Here is an 8,511-nt window from a genome sequence, read left to right as displayed (position 1 = left end):
AACGGCCGGAGAAAGGTGAGGTCACACTTCGACCTCGCTTTTTTGTGTCCCATCTGCCAAAGAACATGCAGAGAAAAGAAATAACGGCCGGAGAAAGGCGCGAGTAGATTACCTGCGCCGGACTCTCCGACAAACAGGAAATGAAGTCAACGTTCACGCTGCAACTATCCAAATTCATCTCAAACCGTGGCGGTGGTCCTAGACACCAACTTCGGGGAAATCGCAATGTGCCTCCTACATAACAAGTACCTCAACTGCAGCCAAAACAGCTGCAATGATGTTGGCCATACAACATGAAGACGCTAAGAATCAGGACGTCAAGATCATAACAGATTCAAAGTCGGTCTGTCGACTCCTTCTCTCAGGAAGAATCCCAAAATTCATAGCGCATATACTCAACATTGAGCACATTCGAAATTCTGCCAAGAGGCACCAAATCACTTGGAGTCTCGGTCACGAGGGGCTAGAGGAGTAACGAGGTTGCGGATGGGCTAGCTCGAGTATATACGAACCAAGCAACCTCTCCGTCCACCCATCTTTCTCCTACCTATAGGTGAAAGAGTACCTTCCGAATACACAGACAAGTCTTCCTCTAACCTGCACAAGCTAAATATTTCCCAGGATCAATATATGACGGCTTCTGCCCTTGGTGTGGCGAGACTCCTAACCCATACCAGGTCACTTCGGGATGCTTTGGCGGCAAGCCTCCAGGCCTAGACACGGAGTTCCGAGGAACAGTGGGAGACCACCTTAATCAGCTCAGATTTGCAGACCCAGAGAAAAATGGTTTCCCAGGCCAGAGCTACTGGGGTGACCATTTCCTAGGATCCTGACATAAGGATTCCATCCGCAGTGCTTCATCTTTTTTTTTCTTTTTGGTAAGTAAATGTTCTCAACATGCTACTGTCTGTTTCGCGAGCATCCCCTATATAAATCATTTATAAACAACATCAGAATAAAGGAAGCTACGATGACCTCCAAATGCATGGTTTCATATGGGCATCTGCTTAACTATTTTATTATTAGTCGTAAATTATCATGACATTATCTTGAAAATGCCTTAAATCATGTTCTGATATCATCCGATTGCTATTGATTAAGTATCATTTCAATGGTGATTGGCATATGCCTACATAAGGCATCCACCCGAAACGCGGACCCATTTGCTAACGACAGTATTAAAGGCTTTCACCTTAAAATAGGGAGTGCACGAGCCTGTTGACTGCCGGCGTGCGGATAGTGGGAGAAGGGGGAGGAGGAAAGACAAGGGAGGAGAAAGTTGGTCGCGTCACGCTGCGCTGCGCTGATGTTGAGGCATCCTGCCCCCAAAGTCATCTAGAGTATGTCGGCCAGGCTGGTGTCCACCAGGAAAGTATGGAGTAGGTGTAAGGGCTTGTGGGAGATGCGGCCCAGAGGGAAAAGGACCTCTTCCAGGGTGGAAGAGGAGAGACCAAGGTGGCGAAAGCCGGTGGGAAGGTGGCACGCTGCAGTGCGAACGATGGGCACTCACCAAGGAGATTGCACTCACAGATTAGATGTTCGAGAGTCTCATCTTGATGTGCAGACCACTAACATGCCGAACCGGATGAAGTCTGGAAGTCGTCCGAGCGGAGCCGACTCGGGGAGACACCCGCACGCCACTCTGGAATCTGGACGGTCCACGAGCAGGTGGCGGCGGATGACGTCCCTCGCCACATCTAGAGGTCCCATTGCGGAATTTCTGAGCAAATAAACAGTCATGGTTGTTGTCCACCTTTTGAGCACCTGAGCAGAGCCAACCATTCATGCTGCGGCTCGATTGTAGTATGAAGCACGTCAGGAATATTTTCCAGGTCAACTGCTCCACAGCCTTTTTAAAGAAATTCACAAGTCTGTCCTAAAGAGCCAAGAGATTCGGCTTAGGATAACAAAGTCCGCTTCTGCCTCGGTTCTCCAGATGTTTGAAAACTGGATCACGTCAATTACTGGTCGTGACAAGCAGAGTGCAGGCACCCAATGACAGCGATTGGCTTTGCTGTGTACCCTCCTAGATCACATACAGTTCGAAAAAAAATCTGAAAGCGCGTGCTGCGGCCTCGCGTCCGGCTGCAATTCGACGGGCTACTGGCGCTACGACGGCAGCGCGGAGGGCATTTAGCCTTGGCTCCTGCAGTAACCCTAGCCTGGACTAGAGTTACTCTATATATACAGTACCATACCATACTCTACCATATACATTTATTATGTTGAGGCATGAAAAGGAAAGAAAAATAAAGAGCCTCTGCCCGTGCCACTTAGTATAACGGGCTTGACTGTACCATATACAGTAACTTTAGCCTGGGCTAGGGTTCCTCGATGCGCACGAGCTCCGCTGAGGGTGAAGACAACCACGTCGTCTGCTACGGCGGCGGCCATTGCCAGGCCCACTTCAAGGGTGCGGGGCGTGCGCCAACATGCTTTGCGCCCTTGCCGCAGCAAAAGCGCGCTCGTCTTCGAGACGAAAGCAAGCACAACTGCATTTCATGCTTTTTTTGATTAAACAGACTAGGCTTGTAACGGTCTGTCGTACAACTAAAGATTTGGATGGTCGTTTCTTCTCACACACGGCGAATGGGGTGCTAGACTGAAAGTTCATAGAGCGGCGCATTGAGACCTTAGCTGCGAATCAAAATAAGAGCAATATTACAAGCAAGTAAATTTCAGCGCAAAAATAAAGCACTGGAATTTCTTTATGCACATTTATTGCTAACCTCATTATAGAATGACATGGTTTTAGAGAACAAGATTAATGAATTGGTTACGTATTTTGTCCTAAGAAACAAAAAACCAGCGCATTCGCCCCCACGTACATGAACTAAATATCGTAGTACCTGTACCGCGCATGCACTTCTTGTGGACTGTAAACAAGACATATCCAAGTATTTATCGATGCCATACACAGCTCGTTCGGTCGAAATGCCATTGGCGTAGCACTTGCCCCGCGTGTGGGAAACAATCGGGGCTGTGTGAAACGCTCTTGCGTCATACTCTTAACAGCGTAGCTTACGTGTACCCCTACTTTTTTATTACGTGTGTAGTCGGACAATTCGCACCTAGTCGGACCACTGAATATTTGTTAAACGAAGAAGTTTATTAGCTGCAGTCAAAATTCATCCGTTTATACTCGAACAGAATCGAAATATTGGCGGTATTGATAAGTCAAACTAACAAGAGTCAAATATTTCAGCGCACAATGAAGACAGCGTTTCTAAGAGAAAGTAATGACGAACTGCTGCGCTGAGAGATTAGTTGAAATCAAGCAAGGAGTAATAGTGTATGTAAGCGTGAAAGTTGCTTATTTGCGATTAAAAAATATTTTAGGGTATTTTGAAGGCATGTTTGCTAAGACCGTCCTTGTCTTCAATGTGTGGATCCTAAGCAAAACAACCTGTGTAATTTGAGCATGTACATCACGTCATTACTGGGTTAAATCAGGTTGTTACCTTCTGGCATGGTCTTTCAGAGCAATCAGACACGCATGTTAATCCACAGCAGTGCGTCCTTGCATTGCTGGCAGCTGATAGACCACAAGATTCTTTTCAAAATGAAACCTCCTATGTAGTGTAGATGCTGCACTTTGTTGTGGGCAGTTCTTCAATGAACAGAATTTCTGATCCATTTGCCTCATCAGCTTAAACTTCTGCCCTTTCTTTCTTTGCCTAGGAGAGAAGGTCTACCAGGTATTCGCGGTCAAGATCGTAGCTCGTTGTCCATAAGGTAAAAAAAACTGACTGACGCTGACAAGACTCGGAGTGCATTTCATGTCATACGCACTGGGCACAGGTTTCCTCAGCCGAACCACCGAGAATAGGTTCTCGAAGCAATCGTCAAACAGTCTGCTGGTTCAAGCTGCTGGGTCCAAAGTGAGCCTGCAAATTAATGTGTAAGGTTCCATCACATTAGCGTTCTGTTTCACTCTAGCTTTTCCAGACAAAATCAAGTATGACACAGTAAATAAACCTTATTTTCTTTATTTTACACCAAGCTGTGTAAATATATATACCGCCACTAAGCATTGCCAGGAGGCGCACGACTGAGGAGTGAAGGAAGACGAAGTTGAAAGGACGAAAGATGCACTCTGGTGACGGCCGTCTGTCTGGTCCTTGCTCCTCGGCCGCGTAATTCCGTCTCCTCAACGGTTGGGTCCCGCAACTTCTTTCTCCTCACTGATTGCTTCTCAGCGGGTTAAATGGCGATAGTTACCAAAAGGTGTCTCTGAACGCAACCTAAAGGATACACTCACTGAAGGCAGGAAATGATTACAGTGAAGTTTAATCGATTAGTGTCAATATTGTCATGTCATCACCTCGTGGCTCTGTTCACAGCTGATTTTGCTGCTATTAAGAAATAAAAACACTACTTATTGTAACCTAAAGGGGTACACTCGCCAGGAATGAGCTTGGTAGTTTTTTATAATGCTGCTGTAAGAACAAAACTAAAAAAAAGTTATCATTACAGGATTCGAACATCTGTTTTACGCGTTTAGTGCTGAGGTAAGTGAGGTCAATCCATTGCGCCACTGAATATTTTTTTCTTTATTGCCTGACTTTTGCAACACAAAACAAACACTCACAAGACATTGATATAATAAGCCTGCCAGGGGCTGGCTTTTCTAAAATTCCTTAAGATCCATCAATGGTTCTACCTTTGGCAACCACTCAGGATTATCATCGTCAAGCTTCACAATCTCGATAAACCAATGGAGAGCCTCGCGGAAAAAAATTCGTGCAGGACGCGCATCAGGATCACAGTGAAATCCTGCCATGTGTGAACGCCATATACTGTGGAGGCCCATTAGCATGATTGAATCATATGGAACCCCCTCCTCATTTTGCGTGGGTAAGTACCGTATTCCGTAACGATTTATAGGTAAATCTTTCTTTATGGTTCTTTGAAATACATCCCAAAAATAAACCCCTTCCCAACAGTGAAGAAATACATGATCTATCGTTTCTGGCTGTTCACAAATTAAGCAATATGCACCCCACGGAAGAAATAACCCTCAACGAGCTCGACATGCTTTACACCCGTTATTATTCATTTTTACAATATTTCCGCTATTTGTCGCCAGGTGACGCTGCTCAGAGGACCCTACCGTTGAGGGAACGGAATCACGCTCCTCGGCCTGCTGTTCCCTGCTTTTTTTGTGTGTGTGCCTGTGTCTTCAACACTGGTGAAGCCGTTCTGCGTGGGGTTTTGGCCAAGGTTTAGATTAAGGCTAAGGCGCTGTTCATGCGGATCTGAAAGCGCGTTTGTGAAGTCATGTCTTTGACCTCCCCAAGCGGAGGGTCGGCAGCTTGGTTTGCCATTTCGCCAGCCCAAATCCTGCCACTTGCATCCTTCCAAAAAAATGCAATTGATTTAATTTCCGTGGCTCTCGTCTCGATCGGTGACAGTATGATCAAACTCATGGCCCATTACTTGCAGATCTCTGAAGTGTGGCCTTTGCAAGTCAGCAGACATTGCTTGTGTCTCACTTACTTGAATGCAAATATTTCAGTTCAGGGCCGGTTAAGGCCTTCATTCCTGAACAACTAGCATGTATCAAAGGTATTGTGCGTGGTGTCGACCCAGCATCTTCCCCACGGGAAATATTAGAAGAATTTCACGATGCGGGAGTTGGAGTACTTTCTGTTTATCGATGCAGTCCAGAGGTGAACGGCTCGCGATTTCCCACTAAGTCGGTAATAAAACATTTGCGGGTTCCCCATGTCCCAAAAAATTAAGCATTTGGCCTATTGTATATCTGGTGGACCCTCTTCATTCCCGCCCTCTGCAATGCACAAACTTCTGGCGGTTTGGACATAGTGGCAAAGCGTGCAAATCTGCTACCCGCTAACGTGTGTGCGCACAAAACCACTCACTTGACAACTGCACCTCAGATCAACCTCATTGTTGCTTATGCAATGATGCAGACTGTCCAAAGCGTAATGAAGAAAACTTATTGGAGATAATCAGAAAGAAACGCTGCTCAAGAGCAGATGCATACGCGCTTTTGGACAGGAAAAAATGAGTCGTACGCCAGTTGTGTGCGCTACTCTGTTAGAGACATTGAGTCCAGTTTGGCAACGTCAGTTGTATCTAATGTGGACAAAGCCCTCAATAATGCGATTGAGCGTATGATGACGACATTTTCTAAGGCGTTGGTTCAGATTGTAGCAGCACAATCAGTGCCATCACCATTGGGTCAGACATCAACGTCTGCATCTCTGCCAGATACACGAGTTACTATCCTTGGTGCGGTGCAAGCCCCACACTCCATCACATCTCTTGGGATGCCAGGACAAACCTGACCCAACGTTACTAGTGCCATGCCCGACAACACACGAGCAGTGGGAGGCGGCCCTGACCAGCGACAACCTGGACCAGCAAGCCTGGATTATCCAGCTAGTCCGCAAGTCAGCTGCTGCCAGCGGAGCCCTGGACTAGGGGCACAGACCACCCAGCTCCTGCGAATTCTTACTGATTATTATGCTCATTAAAAGTTTTCTCTCTCTCCCTCTCTCTGCCAGATTTTACAAACACTGCTACCCGTTTACGGCCCCTCCTGCTGATTATCAGGCTCAAGCTTACATCAGTGCTTCTAACAATACACATCGCACTGACATCTGCCTCACAGATGTTGAGATGACGTGCCCGTCTCAGGAGCGCCATGCTTCGTCACCCTCGAAATCTAGTCTACCTCAGGTAAAAGCAAAAAAAGGATCACTAAAAGTCCTCCCTCAGACTGACGTCATCTTTAACTGATCTGTAATCATGGCATTTTACAATAGAATTGCCGCTCCGTTCTGTCTTCACATCCTGATTTAGAATTACTTCTTAAAAGTGCAACCCTGATATTGTATTTCTACAAGAAACTTGGCTATCTCCCAGTAAACCATTTTCTATGAGAAATTTCAGAATCTTCAGAGCCGATCGCAATATCGGCAGAGGAGGCGGATTGGCAACAATGGTATCAAACAATCCCACAATCCCACCGGGGTGGAGCAGTGGTTACTGCGCTCGACTAGTGTTCCCGAGGATGCGGGATCGAATCCCGGCCTCCGCGGCCGCTTTCTGTTGGGGCGAAAAGCAAGGCGCCCTTGTGCTGTGCGATGTCGGTGCACGTTTAAGAACCCCAGGTGGTCAAAATTTCCGGAGCCCTCCACTGCGGCGTCTCTCATAGCCTGAGTCGCTCTGGGAGGTTAAACCCCACAAACCAAACCAATGATATCAAACAATATATGTCATCAGGATTCTATATCTAATAAAATTATACGTCCCGACTGTCAGCTTTTAGCGATCAGTATTTCGCTTCCGCATTGTGCCACAATAAAATTAGTTAATGTCTACTTCCCTTTAGGCGTGCTCAGGACAGACTGTTTAGATGGGTTATCGACCGTCGCAAGTAGTGCTGTAATTGCGGGGGATTTTACTTCTCATCACAGTGAATGGGGCAGTCTGACGGATTCCTGCGGTCAGGTTCTCTGGTCGTGGATGTCTACAAATGCTGTGCGATGCTGCAATTCCGGACCTGTTACATTTTTGCGAAGACTTTCCCGCTCAGTCATTGACATAACCTTATCAATAGATGGGCTAGTGGCAACTATTGGTCCACAGAGGATTCTAGCACACCCAATGATCACTTTCCAATAACCTTCAAAATACGTTTATCTCTACTCAGAAATATTCATAAAACTCACAAATTTGTAACCACGTTACCTATAAAAATTTTATATCCGTGTCTATTGCTTCGGTAGTTACCATAAGCCGGTCTGACTGAGCTAAGCAGTTTCCTTTCTGCAAAATGCAGTACAGCAATCGGTGTTTACTGCACGCGTGTCAACCTCTACCAAACAGCCGTCTCCCTGGTGGACGCAAGAATGCGAGGAAGCCTATCGTCGTAGGAAAGCTTCTTGAAAAGGCCTATCTTACAACCAGAGCCCAGCTTGAATAAATTATAAATTCTCTGCATCTTTCAAATGGACAATTGCAAACTAAAAGGAGTATAATATGAATTTAAACACTTATCTCTCAAATCCAGGTAATCGGAAGGTTCTATATAGGTTCATGGAGCATAACAAATGTTCCCTAGACTCCAACATCACTAATTCAATAATGCTTGCGCCACAGATGGCTAAGCAAACACTGAGGTGCATAGCTCAGGGACGAGTTACGATTCCAGAAACAGCGACAGGTCCATTGTGTACACTCACTCCTTCCTCAGACTTTACCGAGGTTTCCTCGCCTGAGCTGCTATCAATCTTGACAACGATGCAATCTGCAGCTCGACGACATAATGGTGTCACCGTTGAAATGATTAAAATCTTAGTCCAGCATTTCACAAGTGACCTTTCAGATATTGTAAACTATTCATTGGCAAATGCTTGGATTCCGCTCATTTGGAAGGTGACGAATTGTTGAAAGATGCAGGGAAAAGTTATGCCTTAGGCAATATTCGACCAAATGAATTAACTTCAAATTTAGCCAAATTAATAGAAAGAATAGTGCACA

The sequence above is a fragment of the Amblyomma maculatum genome, chromosome 5 (genome assembly GCF_055883805.1).
Source record: "Amblyomma maculatum isolate TAMU_Amacu chromosome 5, ASM5588380v1, whole genome shotgun sequence".
Taxonomy (NCBI): Eukaryota; Metazoa; Arthropoda; class Arachnida; order Ixodida; family Ixodidae; genus Amblyomma; species Amblyomma maculatum.
This window is presented reverse-complemented; position numbering follows the sequence as displayed.